At 49.5% G+C, this 19,620-nt stretch overlaps 1 protein-coding gene across 1 annotated transcript in view; it reads right to left on the bottom strand.

The window, feature by feature from the left end:
• LOC143814896 (vang-like protein 1) overlaps positions 1–19,620 on the bottom strand; it is a 234,770-nt gene that overhangs the window by 45,434 nt on the left and 169,716 nt on the right. The gene's annotated exons all lie outside the window — the stretch shown is intronic.

Below are 19,620 nucleotides of genomic sequence, written 5' to 3'. Positions count from 1 at the left end.
ATTGTGTGACGTGTGGTGATAGAATTTATACCGAAAACAGCGATTCACCTGGTCAGTCATATCGGAGTATTCTGAACACTGCGGTATACAATTGTGATGACGGGTTCACTTTTATCCACTTGTCTTCTCGTCTTTTTGAGCATTTGTAGACGCCTGTAAGCCCCCCACTCTCACCCCTGCCCCCTCCAGGTGTCACCCTGAAACCGTGAACTGAAATTCAGCTTTTAGTAGTGAAACCATTTCCGTGACGCAGAAAAGAGAGAAACCTGCAGCTGTGGAGCGAAATACAATATTACCGTACATGTCACATCACCACTGCAGCACACCCTCAGCGGGACCCCCGTATAACTGCCACACCCTCAGCAGGACCCCCGTATAACTGTCACACCCTCAGCAGGACCCCCGTATAACTGTCACACCCTCAGCAGGACCCCCGTATAACTGTCACACCCTCAGCAGGACCCCCGTATAACTGCCACACCCTCAGCAGGACCCCCGTATAACTGCCACACCCTCAGCAGGACCCCCGTATAACTGTCACACCCTCAGCAGGACCCCCGTATAACTGTCACACCCTCAGCAGGACCCCCGTATAACTGCCACACCCTCAGCAGGACCCCCGTATAACTGTCACACCCTCAGCAGGACCCCCGTATAACTGTCACACCCTCAGCAGGACCCCCGTATAACTGCCACACCCTCAGCAGGACCCCCGTATAACTGCCACACCCTCAGCAGGACCCCCGTATAACTGTCACACCCTCAGCAGGACCCCCGTATAACTGTCACACCCTCAGCAGGACCCCCGTATAACTGCCACACCCTCAGCAGGACCCCCGTATAACTGTCACACCCTCAGCAGGACCCCCGTATAACTGCCACACCCTCAGCAGGACCCCCGTATAACTGTCACACCCTCAGCAGGACCCCCGTATAACTCACACCCTCAGCAGGACCCCCGTATAACTGTCACATCCTCAGCAGGACCCCCGTATAACTGTCACACCCTCAGCAGGACCCCCGTATAACTGCCACACCCTCAGCAGGACCCCCGTATAACTGTCACACCCTCAGCAGGACCCCCGTATAACTGCCACACCCTCAGCAGGACCCCCGTATAACTGTCACACCCTCAGCAGGACCCCCGTATAACTGTCACACCCTCAGCAGGACCCCGTATAACTGTCACACCCTCAGCAGGACCCCCGTATAACTGTCACACCCTCAGCAGGACCCCTGTATAACTGCCACACCCTCAGCAGGACCCCCGTATAACTGTCACACCCTCAGCAGGACCCCCGTATAACTGTCACACCCTCAGCAGGACCCCCGTATAACTGTCACACCCTCAGCAGGACCCCCGTATAACTGTCACACCCTCAGCAGGATCCCCGTATAACTGTCACACCCTCAGCAGGACCCCCGTATAACTGTCACACCCTCAGCAGGACCCCCGTATAACTGTCACACCCTCAGCAGGACCCCCGTATAACTGTCACACCCTCAGCAGGACCCCCGTATAACTGCCACACCCTCAGCAGGACCCCCGTATAACTGTCACACCCTCAGCAGGACCCCCGTATAACTGTCACACCCTCAGCAGGACCCCCGTATAACTGCCACACCCTCAGCAGGACCCCCGTATAACTGTCACACCCTCAGCAGGACCCCCGTATAACTGTCACACCCTCAGCAGGACCCCCGTATAACTGTCACACCCTCAGCAGGACCCCCGTATAACTGCCACACCCTCAGCAGGACCCCCGTATAACTGCCACACCCTCAGCAGGACCCCCGTATAACTGCCACACCCTCAGCAGGACCCCCGTATAACTGCCACACCCTCAGCAGGACCCCCGTATAACTGTCACACCCTCAGCAGGACCCCCGTATAACTGTCACACCCTCAGCAGGACCCCCGTATAACTGTCACACCCTCAGCAGGACCCCAGTATAACTGTCACACCCTCAGCAGGACCCCCGTATAACTGCCACACCCTCAGCAGGACCCCCGTATAACTGTCACACCCTCAGCAGGACCCCCGTATAACTGTCACACCCTCAGCAGGACCCCCGTATAACTGTCACACCCTCAGCAGGACCCCCGTATAACTGTCACACCCCGACTCCTGGGTCACGCTGGCTGTGGTCTATGGGCTCCTGTGAGATAGGGCTGTGGTCTATGGGCTCCTGTGTGATGGGGCTGGGATCTATGGGGTCCTGTGTGATGGGGCTGGGATCTATGGCGTCCCGTGTGATGGGGCTGGGATCTATGGGGTCCCATGTGATGGGACTGGGATCTACGGGGTCCTGTGTGATGGGGCTGGGATCTATGGGCTCCTGTGCGATGGGGCTGGGATCTATGGGGTCCCGTGTGATGGGGCTGGGATCTATGGGGTCCCATGTGATGGGACTGGGATCTATGGGGTCCTGTGTGATGGGGCTGGGATCTATGGGGTCCTGTGTGATGTGTTATGACCCCAATGGCGAGGGTCTCAGAGGAACAAGTAAGTCTGCGAAGTACAAAAATCCAGCTCATAGGGCAGTGGTAACTGGGTTGACCATATATCTACTCCTAACGCCAACACTAGAAGTAGCCGGGGAACATGCCTACGTTGGTCGCTAGATGTCTCGCGCCAGCCGGAGGACCAACTACCCCTAGAAGAGGAAAACAAAGACCTCTCTTGCCTCCAGATAATAGACCCCAAAAGTTGGATACAAGCCCCCAACAAATAATAACGGTGAGGTAAGAGGAAATGACAAACACAGAGATGAACTAGGTTTAGCAAAGAGAGGCCCACTTACTAATAGCAGAATGTAGTAAGATAACTTATATGGTCAACGAAAACCCTATCAAAATTCCACACTGGAAATTCAAGAACCCCCGAACCGTCTAACGGCCCGGGGGGAGAACTCCAGCCTCCCTAGAGCTTCCAGCAAGGTTAGGATACAGATTATGTACAAGCTGGACAAAAATGCAAACAAAAACAAATAGCAAAAAGCAAGAAAGCAGACTTAGCTTAATCTAGCAGGAACCAGGATCAGTAGACAAGAGCACAACAGATTAGCTCTGATTACAACGTTGCCAGGCATTGAACTGAAGGTCCAGGGAGCTTATATAGCAACACCCCTGAACTAACGGCCCAGGTGAGCATACAAGGGATGACTGACATACCCAGAGTCAAATCACTAGTAACCACTAGAGGGAGCCAAAAAGCAAATTCACAACAGTACCCCCCCCTTAGTGAGGGGTCACCGAACCCTCACCAAGACCACCAGGGCGATCAGGATGAGCGGCGTGAAAGGCACGAACCAAATCGGCCGCATGCACATCAGAGGCGACCACCCAGGAATTATCCTCCTGACCATAGCCCTTCCACTTGACCAGGTACTGAAGCCTCCGCCTGGAGAGACGAGAATCTAAGATCTTCTCCACCACGTACTCCAACTCGCCCTCAACCAGCACCGGAGCAGGAGGCTCCGCAGAAGGGACCACAGGCACAACGTACCGCCGCAACAAGGACCTATGAAATACGTTGTGAATGGCAAACGACACCGGAAGATCCAGGCGAAAGGATACAGGATTAAGGATTTCCAAAATCTTGTAAGGACCAATGAAGCGAGGCTTAAATTTGGGAGAGGAGACCTTCATAGGAACAAATCGAGAAGACAGCCATACCAAATCCCCAACGCGAAGTCGGGGACCCACACCGCGGCGGCGGTTGGCAAAACGCTGAGCCTTCTCCTGTGACAACTTCAAGTTGTCCACCACATGACTCCAGATCCGCTGCAACCTATCCACCACAGAATCCACCCCAGGACAGTCAGAAGGCTCCACATGTCCCGAGGAAAAACGAGGATGGAAACCAGAGTTGCAGAAAAATGGCGAAACCAAGGTGGCGGAACTAGCCCGATTATTAAGGGCAAATTCAGCCAACGGCAAGAAGGTCACCCAATCATCCTGATCAGAAGAGACAAAACACCTCAAATAAGCCTCCAGAGTCTGATTAGTTCGCTCCGTTTGTCCGTTAGTCTGGGGATGAAAAGCGGACGAAAACAACAAATCAATGCCCATCCTACCACAAAAGGATCGCCAGAACCTGGAAACAAACTGGGATCCTCTGTCCGACACAATATTCTCAGGAATGCCGTGCAAACGAACCACGTTCTGGAAGAACACAGGAACCAGATCAGAAGAGGAGGGCAGCTTAGGTAAAGGAACCAAATGGACCATCTTGGAGAAACGATCACATATCACCCAGATGACAGACATGCCCTGAGACACCGGAAGATCAGAAATGAAATCCATAGAGATGTGTGTCCAAGGTCTCTTCGGGACAGGCAAGGGCAAGAGCAACCCGCTGGCACGAGAACAGCAAGGCTTAGCTCGAGCACAAGTTCCACAGGACTGCACAAATGACCGCACATCCCTTGACAAGGAAGGCCACCAAAAGGACCTGGCCACCAGATCTCTGGTGCCAAAAATTCCCGGGTGCCCTGCCAACACTGAGGAATGAACCTCGGAAATGACTCTGCTGGTCCATTTAGCAGGCACAAACAATCTGTCAGATGGACAAGAGTCAGGCCTACCAGCCTGAAATCTCTGCAACACACGCCGCAGATCAGGAGAAATGGCTGACAAGATAACTCCTTCCTTAAGAATACCCACAGGTTCAGCGACTCCAGGAGCATCAGGCACAAAGCTCCTAGACAGAGCATCGGCCTTCACATTCTTAGAACCTGGTAAATACGAGACCACAAAGTCAAAACGGGAGAAAAACAATGACCAGCGGGCCTGTCTAGGATTCAGGCGTTTAGCAGACTCGAGATACATCAGATTTTTGTGATCAGTCAAGACCACCACACGATGCTTAGCACCCTCGAGCCAATGACGCCACTCCTCAAATGCCCACTTCATGGCCAACAACTCCCGATTGCCCACATCATAATTTCGCTCTGCCGGCGAAAACTTCCTGGAGAAAAAGGCACAAGGTCTCATAGTAGAGCAACCAGGGCCTCTCTGCGACAAAACGGCCCCTGCCCCAATCTCCGAAGCATCCACCTCCACCTGAAAGGGAAGTGAGGAGTCAGGTTGGCACAAAACAGGCGCCGAAGTAAACCGGCGTTTCAACTCCTGGAAAGCCTCCACGGCAGCAGGAGCCCAGTTAGCTACATCAGAGCCTTTCTTGGTCATATCCGTCAATGGTTTAACAACGCTAGAAAAATTTGCGATAAAACGACGGTAGAAGTTAGCAAAACCCAAGAACTTCTGAAGACTCTTAACTGACGAGGGTTGAGTCCAATCATGAATAGCTCGGACCTTGACTGGGTCCATCTCCACAGCAGAAGGGGAAAAAATGAACCCCAAAAAGGGAACCCTCTGTACACCAAAGAGACACTTTGAGCCTTTAACAAACAAAGAATTTTCACGCAAAATCTTAAAAACCATCCTGACCTGCTCCACATGCGAGTCCCAATCATCAGAAAAAAACAGAATATCATCCAGATAAACAATCAAAAATTTATCCAGATACTTCCAGAAAATGTCATGCATGAAGGACTGAAAAACTGAAGGTGCATTAGAGAGCCCAAATGGCATCACCAAGTACTCAAAATGACCTTCGGGCGTATTGAATGCGGTTTTCCATTCATCGCCTTGCTTAATGCGCACAAGGTTGTACGCACCACGAAGGTCTATCTTGGTGAACCACTTGGCACCTTTAATCCGGGCAAACAAGTCTGACAACAGCGGCAAAGGATACTGAAATTTGACAGTGATCTTGTTTAAAAGCCGATAGTCAATACAAGGCCTCAAAGATCCGTCCTTTTTGGCCACAAAAAAGAATCCCGCACCAAGAGGGGAAGAAGAAGGACGGATATGCCCCTTCTCAAGAGACTCCTTGATATATGAACGCATCGCGGTATGTTCAGGTACCGACAAATTAAACAGTCTCCCCTTAGGAAACTTACTGCCAGGAATCAAATCTATTGCACAGTCACATTCCCTATGAGGAGGCAATGCACTGGACCTGGACTCGCTGAAGACATCCTGATAATCAGACAAATACGCCGGAACTTCCGAAGGCGTAGAAGAAGCAATAGACAAGGGCAGGGAATCTCCATGAATTCCATGGCAGCCCCAACTTGACACCGACATTGCCTTCCAGTCCAAGACTGGATTATGGGTCTGTAACCATGGCAAACCCAAAACAACCAAATCATGCATCTTATGCAGAACAAGAAAACGTATCACCTCCCGATGTTCGGGAGTCATGCACATGGTAACCTGTGTCCAAAACTGCGGTTTATCTTTTGCCAAAGGCGTAGCATCAATACCCCTAAGAGGGATAGGATTTTCTAATGGCTCCAGAACAAAACCGCAGCGCTTGGCAAATGACAGATCCATCAGACTCAGGGCAGCACCTGAGTCTACAAACGCCATGACAGGATACGATGACAGTGAGCAAATCAAAGTTACAGATAGAATAAATTTAGGTTGCAAATTACCAATGGCGACAGGACTAACAACCCTAGTAAGACGTTTAGAGCATGCTGAGATAACATGTGTAGAATCACCACAGTAGTAACACAAGCCATTCTGGCGTCTATGAATTTTCCGCTCATTTCTAGTCAGGATTCTATCACATTGCATTAAATCAGGTGCCTGTTCAGATAACACCATGAGGGAATTTGCGGTTTTGCGCTCCCGCAACCGCCGGTCGATTTGAATTGCCAGGGCCATGGAATCATTCAGACCTGTGGGAATGGGAAAACCCACCATCACATTCTTAATGGCTTCAGAAAGGCCATTTCTGAAATTTGCAGCCAATGCACACTCGTTCCACTGGGTCAGCACGGACCATTTCCGAAATTTTTGGCAATACACTTCAGCCTCGTCCTGGCCCTGAGACATAGCCAGCAAGGTTTTTTCTGCCTGAATCTCAAGATTGGGTTCCTCATAAAGCAAACAGAGCGCCAGAAAAAACGCATCAATATCAGCCAATGCCGGATCTCCTGGCGCCAGCGAGAAGGCCCAATCCTGAGGGTCGCCCCGTAAAAAAGAAATAACAATTTTCACTTGCTGAGCGGAGTCTCCAGATGAACAGGGTCTCAGGGACAAAAACAATTTACAATTATTCCAGAAATTTCTAAATTTAAATCGGTCTCCGGAAAACAGTTCAGGAATCGGTATCTTAGGTTCTGACATAGGATTTCTGACAACATAATCTTGTATGCCCTGCACACGAGCAGTAAGCTGGTCCACACCTGTAATCAAGGTCTGGACATTCATGTCTGCAGCAAACACAAGCCACTCAGAGGTAAAGGGGAAAAGAAAAAAAAAACTCAGAATTTTCTTTCTTATAATCCTGCTTCTGCAATGCATTTAACATTTAATCCTGGCCTGGCAAACTGTTATGACCCCAATGGCGAGGGTCTCAGAGGAACAAGTAAGTCTGCGAAGTACAAAAATCCAGCTCATAGGGCAGTGGTAACTGGGTTGACCATATATCTACTCCTAACGCCAACACTAGAAGTAGCCGGGGAACATGCCTACGTTGGTCGCTAGATGTCTCGCGCCAGCCGGAGGACTAACTACCCCTAGAAGAGGAAAACAAAGACCTCTCTTGCCTCCAGATAATAGACCCCAAAAGTTGGATACAAGCCCCCCACAAATAATAACGGTGAGGTAAGAGGAAATGACAAACACAGAGATGAACTAGGTTTAGCAAAGAGAGGCCCACTTACTAATAGCAGAATGTAGTAAGATAACTTATATGGTCAACGAAAACCCTATCAAAATTCCACACTGGAAATTCAAGAACCCCCGAACCGTCTAACGGCCCGGGGGGAGAACTCCAGCCTCCCTAGAGCTTCCAGCAAGGTTAGGATACAGATTATGTACAAGCTGGACAAAAATGCAAACAAAAACAAATAGCAAAAAGCAAGAAAGCAGACTTAGCTTAATCTAGCAGGAACCAGGATCAGTAGACAAGAGCACAACAGATTAGCTCTGATTACAACGTTGCCAGGCATTGAACTGAAGGTCCAGGGAGCTTATATAGCAACACCCCTGAACTAACGGCCCAGGTGAGCAAACAAGGGATGACTGACATACCCAGAGTCAAATCACTAGTAACCACTAGAGGGAGCCAAAAAGCAAATTCACAACAGTGATGGGGCTGGGATCTATGGGGTCCTGTGTGACGGGGCTGTGATCTATGGGCTCCTGTGAGATGGGACTGGGATCTATGGGCTCCTGTGAGATGGGACTGGGATCTATGGGCTCCTGTGAGATGGGGCTGGGATCTATGGGGTCCTGTGTGATGGGGCTGGGATCTATGGGCTCCTGTGAGATGGGGCTGGGATCTATGGGCTCCTGTGTGATGGGGCTGGGATCTATGGGGTCCCCTGAGATGGGGCTGGGATCTATGGGGTCCTGTGTGATGGGACTGGGATCTATGGGGTCCTGTGAGATGGGGCTGGGTTCTATGGGGTCCTGTGTGATGGGACTGGGATCTATGGGGTCCTGTGAGATGGGGCTGGGATCTATGGGGTCCCGTGTGATGGGGCTGGGATCTATGGGGTCCCGTGTGATGGGACTGGGATCTATGGGGTCCCGTGTGATGGGGCTGGGATCTATGGGGTCCCATGTGATGGAACTGGGATCTATGGGGTCCCGTGTGATGGGACTGAGATCTATGGGGTCCTGTGTGATGAGGCTGGGATCTATGGGGTCCCGTGTGATGGGGCTGGGATCTATGGGGTCCCATGTGATGGGACTGGGATCTATGGGGTCCCGTTTGATGGGACTGGGATCTTTCGGGTCCCGAGTGATGGGACTGGGATCTATGGGCTCCTGTGTGATGGGCTGGGATCTATGGGGTCCTGTGTCATGGGGCTGGGATCTATGGAGTCCTGTATCATGGGGCTGGGATATATGGGGTCCTGTGTCATGGGACTGGGATCTATGGGCTCCTGTGTGATGAGGCTGGGATCTATGGGGTCCTGTGTGATGGGGCTGGGATCTATGGGGTCCTGTGTGATGGGGCTGTGATCTATGGGCTCCTGTGTGATGAGGCTGGGATCTATGGGGTCCCGTGTGATGGGGCTGGGATCTATGGGGTCCCATGTGATGGGACTGGGATCTATGGGGTCCTGTGTGATGGGGCTGGGATCTATGGGGTCCTGTGTGATAGGGCTGGGATCTATGGGGTCCTGTGTGACGGGGCTGTGATCTATGGGCTCCTGTGAGATGGGGCTGGAATCTATGGGCTCCTGAGAGATGGGGCTGGGATCTATGGGCTCCTGTGTGATGGGGCTGGGATCTATGGGGTCCCCTGAGATGGGGCTGGGATCTGTTATGATCCCAATGGCAGAGGATCTCTGATATTCCGGCAAGATAGCAAAAACATAAATACTGCTCTAGGGAGGTGGAAACTGGGCTAACCGCATACCTGATCCTAACACAAACAACTAGAAGCAGCCGGTGAACGTGCCTACGTTGATTCTAGACGTCTCGAGCCAGCCGGAGAACTGACTACCCCTAGAGGGAAAATAAGACCTCACTTGCCTCCAGAGAAATTGAACACCAAAGATATAGAAAGCCCCCAACAAATAATAACGGTGAGGCAAGAAGAAAACACAAACGTAGAGATGAACTAGATTTCAGCAAAGTGAGGCCCACTAGTCTAGATAGGCAGAAAATAGATAGTGGACTATGCGGTCAGCAGAAAACCCTACAAAAACATCCACGCTGAACATTCAAGAACCCCCACACCGACTGACGGTGCGGGGGGAGAACATCAGCACCCTTAGAGCTTCCAGCGAGCCAGAAAATCAAATATAAGCAAGCTGGACAAAAACACTGAAAAATGCAAACGATCCAAATTGTTCAAAACAGACTTAGCTTTTCTTGCATGAGACAGACTGAAAGGAATCCGGAGGAGACCATATAGGTCTGGATACAACGATGCCAGGCAAGAGACTGAGTCCAGAGGAGACTTAAATAGGGAACACCCGCTGCTTAACGACACAGCTGGAGCTCAGGCCTGCAACAAGACATACCTAACACAATACCGTTAGTGACCACCAGAGAGAGCCCAGAAACACAGTTCACAACAGTACCCCCCCTTGAGGAGGGGTCACCGAACCCTCACCAAGACCCCCAGGGCGATCAGGATGAGCAGCATGAAAGGCATGAACCAAATCAGCCGCATGAACATCAGAGGCGACAACCCAGGAATTATCCTCCTGACCATAGCCTTTCCACTTAACTAAATACTGGAGCTTCCGTCTAGAGATACGAGAATCCAGAATCTTCTCCACCACGTACTCCAACTCGCCCTCAACCAAAACTGGGGCAGGAGGCTCAACAGCAGGAACCACAGGCACCACGTACCGCCGCAACAAGGACCTATGGAACACATTATGAATAGCAAATGACGCTGGGAGGTCCAAGCGAAAAGACACCGGGTTAAGGATTTCCAAAATCTTATAAGGACCGATAAAGCGAGGCTTGAACTTAGGAGAGGAGACTTTCAAAGGAACATGCCGAGAAGACAACCAAACCAAATCCCCAACACGAAGTCAGGGACCCACACCGCGGCGGCGGTTGGCAAAACGCTGAGCCTTGTCTTGTGACAATCTCAAATTGTCCACCACATGGTTCCAAATCCGCTGCAACCTATCCACCACAGAATCAACCCCAGGACAGTCAGAAGGTTCAACCTGGCCCGAGGAGAAACGAGGATGAAAACCAGAGTTGCAGAAAAAGGGTGAAACCAAAGTGGCAGAACTAGCCCGATTATTAAGGGCAAACTCGGCCAGTGGCAAAAAGGTAACCCAGTCGTCCTGATCAGCAGAAACAAAACATCTCAAATAAGTCTCCAACGTCTGATTAGTTCGCTCGGTCTGGCCATTAGTCTGAGGATGAAAAGCTGACGAAAAAGACAAATCAATACCCATCTTAGCACAAAAGGATCGCCAGAATCTGGACACAAACTGGGATCCTCTGTCAGACACAATATTCTCAGGGATGCCGTGCAAACGAACCACATTCTGAAAGAACAAAGGGACCAAATCAGAGGAGGAAGGCAACTTAGGCAAGGGCACCAAATGGACCATTTTAGAAAAACGATCGCACACCACCCAGATGACAGACATCTTCCGAGATACCGGAAGATCCGAAATGAAATCCATGGAAATGTGCGTCCAAGGCCTCTTTGGGATAGGCAAGGGCAAAAGCAACCCGCTGGCATGAGAACAGCAAGGCTTAGCCCGATCACAAATCCCACAGGACTGCACAAAAGAACGCACATCCCGCAACAAGGAAGGCCACCAAAAGGACCTAGCCACCAAATCTCTGGTACCGAAAATCCCAGGATGTCCCGCCAACACCGAAGAATGAACCTCAGAAATAACTCTGCTGGTCCATCTATCAGGGACAAACAATCTCTCTGGTGGGCAACGATCAGGCCTATCAGCCTGAAATTTCTGCAACACTCGTCGCAAATCTGGGGAAATGGCAGACAAAATCACTCCCTCTCTGAGAATACCAGCCGGCTCAGAGACTCCCGGAGAGTCAGGCACAAAACTCCTAGAAAGTGCATCAGCCTTCACGTTCTTCGAGCCAGGCAGGTACGAGACCACAAAGTCAAAACGGGAGAAAAACAACGACCAACGAGCCTGTCTTGGATTCAGGCGCTTGGCAGACTCGAGGTAGATCAGATTCTTATGATCAGTCAAGACCACCACACGATGTCTAGCTCCCTCGAGCCAATGTCGCCACTCCTCAAATGCCCACTTCATAGCCAACAACTCCCGATTACCAACATCGTAGTTCCGCTCAGCAGGCGAAAATTTCCTTGAAAAGAAGGCGCATGGCTTCATCACGGAGCCATCAGAACTTTTTTGCGACAAAACAGCCCCTGCACCAATCTCAGAAGCATCAACTTCAACCTGGAAGGGAAGAGAGACATCCGGCTGGCACAAGACTGGCGCTGAAGTAAACCGACGCTTCAGCTCCCGAAAGGCCTCCACGGCCGCAGGAGACCAATTAGCAACATCAGAACCCTTCTTGGTCATATCCGTCAAAGGTTTAACCACGCTGGAAAAATTAGCGATAAAACGACGGTAAAAATTAGCAAAGCCCAAGAACTTCTGCAGGCTCTTAATAGACGTGAGCTGAATCCAGTCATGAATGGCACGGACCTTGACTGGGTCCATCTCCACAGTAGAAGGGGAAAAAATAAAACCCAAAAAAGAAACCCTCTGTACCCCAAAGATACATTTTGAGCCCTTCACAAATAGAGCATTCTCCCGCAGGACCATAAACACCATCCTGACCTGGTTCACATGGGACTCCCAATCATCAGAAAAAAACAAAATATCATCCAGATAAATAATCATGAATTTATCCAGATATTTCCGGAAGATGTCATGCATGAAGGACTGAAACACAGAAGGAGCATTAGAGAGTCCAAAAGGCATCACCAGGTACTCAAAATGACCCTCAGGCGTATTAAATGCCGTTTTCCATTCATCTCCCTGCTTTATGCGCACAAGGTTATACGCACCACGAAGATCTATCTTGGTGAACCAACTGGATCCCTTAATCCGAGCAAACAAATCAGACAACAATGGCAAAGGATACTGAAATTTAACCGTGATCTTATTCAGAAGACGATAATCTATACAAGGTCTCAGAGACCCGTCTTTCTTGCCCACAAAAAAGAATCCTGCACCAAGAGGAGAAGATGATGGGCGAATATGTCCCTTCTCCAAAGACTCCCTTATATAACTCCGCATCGCGGCATGCTCTGGCACAGATAAATTAAAGAGTCGTCCCTTAGGAAATTTACTACCAGGAATCAAATCTATAGCACAATCACAGTCCCTATGAGGAGGAAGGGCACTGGACCTGGCCTCATTAAATACATCCTGAAAGTCTGACAAAATCTCAGGGATCTCAGAAGGAGTAGAAGAAGCAATAGACACCAATGGAGAATCGCCATGAATCCCCTGACACCCCCAACTAGACACAGTCATAGCTTTCCAATCTAAAACTGGATTATGGGCCTGTAACCATGGCAGACCCAAAACGACAACATCATGCATTTTATGCAGTACCAGAAAACGAATCACCTCCTGATGTACAGGAGTCATGCACATGGTCACCTGCGTCCAATACTGAGGTTTATTCTCTGCCAATGGCGTAGAATCAATTCCTCTAAGAGGAATAGGATTTTCCAAAGGCTCCAGGACAAAACCGCAGCGCTTGGCAAACGACAAATCCATCAGACTTAAAGCAGCACCAGAATCCACAAAAGCCATAACTGAGTAAGAAGATAATGAACAAATTAAAGTCACAGACAAAATAAACTTAGGCTGAAAAGTACCAATGGCGACAGGATTAACTTCTTTTTTTAAACGTTTAGAGCATGCTGAGATAACATGTGTTGAATCACCACAGTAGAAACACAACCCATTTTGACGTCTATGATTTTGTCGCTCGGCTCTGGTCAGAATTCTGTCACATTGCATAGAATCAGGTGACCGTTCAGACAGCACCGCCAAAGGATTAACAGATTTGCGCTCCCGCAAACGTCGATCAATTTGAATGGCCAGAGCCATTGAATCATTCAGACCTGTAGGGATAGGAAACCCCACCATCACATCTTTAATGGCTTCAGAAAGACCATTTCTGAAATTTGCGGCCAGTGCACACTCATTCCATTGAGTAAGCACGGACCATTTCCGAAATTTTTGGCAATATACCTCAGCTTCGTCCTGACCCTGAGAGATAGCCAGCAACATTTTTTCAGCCTGATTTTCAAGATTAGGCTCCTCATAAAGCAAACCAAGCGCCAGGAAAAACGCATCAACATTCACCAATGCAGGATCTCCTGGCGCCAGAGAGAAGGCCCAATCTTGAGGGTCGCCGCGCAAGAAGGAAATAACAATCTTAACTTGCTGAGCGGAATCACCAGAGGAACGAGGTTTCAGAGACAGAAACAATTTACAATTATTCCTAAAATTCAGGAACTTAGATCTATCTCCAAAAAACGGCTCAGGAATAGGTATTTTTGGTTCAGACATAGGGCTATGGATAACAAAATCCTGAATGCTTTGCACCCTAGCAGCAAGCTGATCCACACTAGAAGTCAGAGTCTGGACATTCATATCTGCAGCAGAGTTTCAGCCACTCAGAGAAAAAGTGGATGGAAGAAGCTAGGCAAACTGCAGCAAAAAAACCCCAAAAACTCAGAACTTCTTTTTAATCCCGCTTCTGCGATGCATTAAACATTTTCTTTGGGCCTGGCATTCTGTTATGATCCCAATGGCAGAGGATCTCTGATATTCCGGCAAGATAGCAAAAACATAAATACTGCTCTAGGGAGGTGGAAACTGGGCTAACTGCATACCTGATCCTGACACAAACAACTAGAAGCAGCCGGTGAACGTGCCTACGTTGGTTCTAGACGTCTCGAGCCAGCCGGAGACTGTCTACCCCTAGAGGGAAAATAAGACCTCACTTGCCTCCAGAGAAATTGAACCCCAAAGATATAGAAAGCCCCCAACAAATAATAACGGTGAGGCAAGAAGAAAACACAAATGTAGAGATGAACTAGATTTCAGCAAAGTGAGGCCCACTAGTCTAGATAGGCAGAAAATAGATAGTGGACTATGCGGTCAGCAGAAAACCCTACAAAAACATCCACGCTGAACATTCAAGAACCCCCACACCGACTGACGGTGCGGGGGGAGAACATCAGCACCCTTAGAGCTTCCAGCGAGCCAGAAAATCAAATATAAGCAAGCTGGACAAAAACACTGAAAAATGCAAACGATCCAAATTGTTCAAAACAGACTTAGCTTTTCTTGCATGAGACAGACTGAAAGGAATCCGGAGGAGACCATATAGGTCTGGATACAACGATGCCAGGCAAGAGACTGAGTCCAGAGGAGACTTAAATAGGGAACACCCGCTGCTTAACGACACAGCTGGAGCTCAGGCCTGCAACAAGACATGCCTAACACAATACCATTAGTGACCACCAGAGGGAGCCCAGAAACACAGTTCACAACAGGGATCTATGGGGTCCTGTGTGATGGGACTGGGATCTATGGGGTCCTGTGAGATGGGGCTGGGATCTATGGGGTCCTGTGTGATGGGACTGGGATCTATGGGGTCCTGTGAGATGGGGCTGGGATCTATGGGGTCCCGTGTGATGGGGCTGGGATCTATGGGGTCCCGTGTGATGGGACTGGGATCTATGGGGTCCCGTGTGATGGGGCTGGGATCTATGGGGTCAAATGTGATGGAACTGGGATCTATGGGGTCCCATGTGATGTGACTGGAATCTATGGGGTCCTGTGTGATGAGGCTGGGATCTATGGGGTCCCGTGTGATGGGACTGGGATCTATGGGGTCCCGCGTGATGGGACTGGGATCTTTGGGGTCCCGAGTGATGGGACTGGGATCTATGGGCTCCTGTGTGATGGGCTGGGATCTATGGGGTCCTGTGTCATGGGGCTGGGATCTATGTAGTCCTGTATCATGGGGCTGGGATATATGGGGTCCTCTGAGATGGGGCTGGGATCTATGGGGTCCTGTGTCATGGGGCTGGGATCTATGGGGTCCTGTATCATGGGGCTGGGATCTATGGGGTCCTGTGTCATGGGACTGGGATCTATGGGCTCCTGTGTGATGAGGCTGGGATCTATGGGGTCCTGTGTGATGGGGCTGGGATCTATGGGGTCCTGTGTGATGGGGCTGGGATCTATGGGCTCCTGTGTGATGAGGCTGGGATCTATGGGGTCCTGTGTGACGGGGCTGTGATCTATGGGTTCCTGTGTGATGAAGCTGGGATCTATGGGGTCCTGGGTGACAGAGCATTGGTCTAATGGATCCTGTATGATGGGGCTTTGGTCTATGGACAGGGATTATCTAGGAGGGGGCAGCCGGCATAGGGGTGCCTTTGGGTTACCTTTGCAGCAGTCCAAGATGGCTCCCTGGGGGCATTTTTCTGCCCTCGCCTAGAATTGGATTCACCCAATGAGCTAGTTGTCAATCTGACAGGCTTCTGTCAGTATGGGGAGGTGATTTGTGAGGAGCCAGTATAGGGGGAATGTATGAAAATACGGTTTAGGGAGGGATGTGTGTCACGATTCACACCGCGACTGTCAAGATCCCTTAGCCGCTGCCCACAATATGTCACGGATCGGGGTAACTTTAGACCAGCAGACGGCTATCACATGTGCAGAGGGGCTTATCCTAGTTATCTCTCCACTGCCACAATGTGATGAAAAGAACACACACAAGGTTATTGACCTCTTAGTTTACAGCAGGGGCTTATTTTAGGTATCCCACTGCTCTTCAATATACCATGAACTGCAGGGATTTGTGTATATCCCGCTTACAGTTCCACTTAACACTTGCAGCTCTCTGGCGCCCCCCTTACTCTCAGGTCAGATTAGGTACTGCACCTAGGGTAATTGGTCGCCAGAAAGGCTGCCTGCTATGTACTGGCTATTGGGCGCGCTGCAGCGACACGATAACTACTCCCACTCAGGCAGGAACAATAATTATCAAGCCGCAGTCGCTACAGTGAAACCCAAAGGCCTGCACAGTACACGGTATCACTGCCACCAGCCTCGATTAAACGGGTCCGAAGCAAACCCCAAAACAGTAGCGTACTTTCCCTTCAAGAGACAGGGTACGTTTTTAGAGCATGGAGAAATAACTGGCATGAAATAATATACCCATAAAGTTTATGCAGTGTTTATCAAAATTTTTTACAAAGATGTTACAAGTGAGACAATTGCAAATAGGTACAAGGTAATTATGAAAATAAAGGGATTAAAGGAAGAAAAGATAACTCACATGTTCTTAGTTCATATCAGTTCAGGCAAACACCATGCTAGGGGGGAGGGGCTCCCAAAAATCCCAATGCATGAGGTACAGCTCTTCAGGTCAGACCCCCATGTTCTTCCAGCAACAGACTCACTGCTGGAGTCCGGCCAAAACAGTTATAGCTTAACCTGGTGACATCACCAAAAAGGCTGGCTATCACAGTCCCTCCTCTCTCTGCATTCTAAGTATAAGCTAAATCTTTCTAAGACTTGTAATTCCGCTGCTGAACATATCATCATCGCACCATACCCCTCATTCATCTCGTATTATCGCTGGCATTCTAGTGAGATCAAATATGTCCTATTTGGGATGTATATTTACAGAGAAATCCCTACTTCTTCACCTGATGGAGTTAAAAGCTCATGTTTAGAGTGATGGGTAGCTCCTTCGATGGAGATTACAAATATATGTTTTCGTGGTCTTAACTTAAACGATTTGCCTAATATCTTCCAAAAACAGAACAAAAGACTTTCATATTCTGGAAGGTTCTAATCTAGTAAAAGCTGGGCACTTTCCACCACTGGAAATACTGGTCGTAAATACCTTTCGTCAATAAAACTCTCTTCCCCATGTACATTGACAAGGCAGCTCTTGGCTGAGTGAAAGGGAAGGGGGGTGTTTAACCCACAGCATGCTAGCAACAGAACTAAACTTATATGATATTTCATACCATATCGTGACACCTCCCCCTTTTAGCGTGCGCTACGGCGGCAGAACCTCTCGGTATGCCTCCATGCGCACCTCCATGGGTTCACCCTGGCGGGAGAGTCCATCTGCATTACCATGCTCTTTGCCCGCTTTGTGTTTAATGGTGAAGTCAAATTGCTGAAGGGCAAGGCTCCAGCGTAGCAACCTGCCATTGGTTCCACACATGGTGCTTAGCCACCGCAGAGGGTTGTGGTCGGTCACCACCGTGAAGGTGCGACCGTACAAGTAGGGCTGCAAGCGCTGCAGGGCCCAGACTATGGCCAGGCACTCCTTCTCAATGGTGGAGTAGGCCACTTCCCTCGGCAAAAGTTTCCGGCTCAGGTACAACACGGGGTGCTCTTGGGCCTCCGAGTCAACCTGGCTGAGCACAGCATCAAGGCCAAACTCGCTGGCGTCGGTCTGTACCAAGAACGGTCGACTGCTGTCGACTGCTTTCAACACAGGGGCGTTGCACAGTGCTGTCTTCAATGCCTGGAAGGCCCCCTCACAGCCATCTGTCCAGTTGACGATGTGGGGTAGCTTCTTCCTGGTGAGGTCCGTCAAAGGTTTTGCCAGGCTACTATAGTGCTGCACGAAGCGCCTATAGTACCCTGCAGTGCCCAGGAAGGACATCACCTGTTTCTTGTTCCTGGGAGTGGGCCAGTTCACGATCACGCCCACTTTGTCAGGCTCTGGCTTTAGGGTGTTTCCACCTACCCGGTGCCCCAGGTAGTGAACCTCCCTCATGCCCATCTGGCACTTTCCCGGCTTGATAGTCAGTCCTGCTCGGTGAATTCGCCCGAGCACCTCCTCGAGATGCTGCAGGTGTTCATCCCAGGAGGGACTGAAGATGGCAATGTCATCTAAGTACGCCACAGCGTACTTCTCCAGTCCCTGAAGCAGGAGATTGACCATCCGCTGGAAAGTGGCAGGGGCATTCTTCATGCCGAAGGGCATGACCGTGGACTCGTACAGTCCAAAGGGTGTGTTAACCCAGCAGGAAGTACAGCGGCGTCTAAAAATAACTAAAATTGAGAAATCTCCGGGCCCGGATGGGATACACCCCCGAGTACTGCAGGAATTAAGTACAGTCATTGATAGACCATTATTTTTAATCTTTAAAGACTCCATAATAACAGGGTCTGTACCACAGGACTGGCGTATAGCAAATGTGGTGCCAATATTCAAAAAAGGGGCAAAAACTGAACTCGGTAATTATAGGCCAATAAGTTTAACCTCTACTGTGGGTAAAATCCTGGAGGGCATTCTAAGGGATGCTATGCTGGAGTATCTGAAGAGGAATAACCTCATGACCCAGTATCAGCACGGGTTTACTAGGGACCGTTCATGTCAGACTAATTTGATCAGCTTCTATGAAGAGGTAAGTTCAGGACTGGACCAAGGGAACCCAGTGGACGTAGTATATATGGACTTTTCCAAAGCTTTTGATACGGTGCCACACAAAAGGTTGTTACATAAAATGAGAGTAATGGGGATAGGGGAAAATATGTGTAAGTGGGTTGAGAGCTGGCTCAGGGATAGGAAACAAAGGGTGGTTATTAATGGAGCACACTCGGACTGGGTCACGGTTAGCAGTGGGGTACCACAGGGGTCAGTATTGGGCCCTCTTCTTTTTAACATATTTATTAATGACCTTGTAGGGGGCATTCAGAGTAGAATTTCAATATTTGCAGATGACACTAAACTCTGCAGGGTAATCAATACAGGGGAGGACAATTTTATATTACAGGATGATTTATGTAAACTAGAAGCTTGGGCTGATAAATGGCAAATGAGCTTTAATGGGGATAAATGTAAGGTCATGCACTTGGGTAGAAGTAATAAGATGTATATCTATGTGCTTAATTCTAAAACTCTGGGCAAAACCGTCAATGAAAAAGACCTGGGTGTATGGGTGGATGACAAACTCATATTCAGTGGCCAGTGTCAGGCAGCTGCTACAAAGGCAAATAAAATAATGGGATGTATTAAAAGAGGCATAGATGCTCATGAGGAGA

Source organism: Ranitomeya variabilis, chromosome 3, assembly GCF_051348905.1.
Source record: "Ranitomeya variabilis isolate aRanVar5 chromosome 3, aRanVar5.hap1, whole genome shotgun sequence".
In the NCBI taxonomy this organism is placed as follows: Eukaryota; Metazoa; Chordata; class Amphibia; order Anura; family Dendrobatidae; genus Ranitomeya; species Ranitomeya variabilis.
The sequence above is the reverse complement of the archived record's forward strand: the minus strand, read 5'-3'. Positions and strand labels throughout refer to the sequence as shown.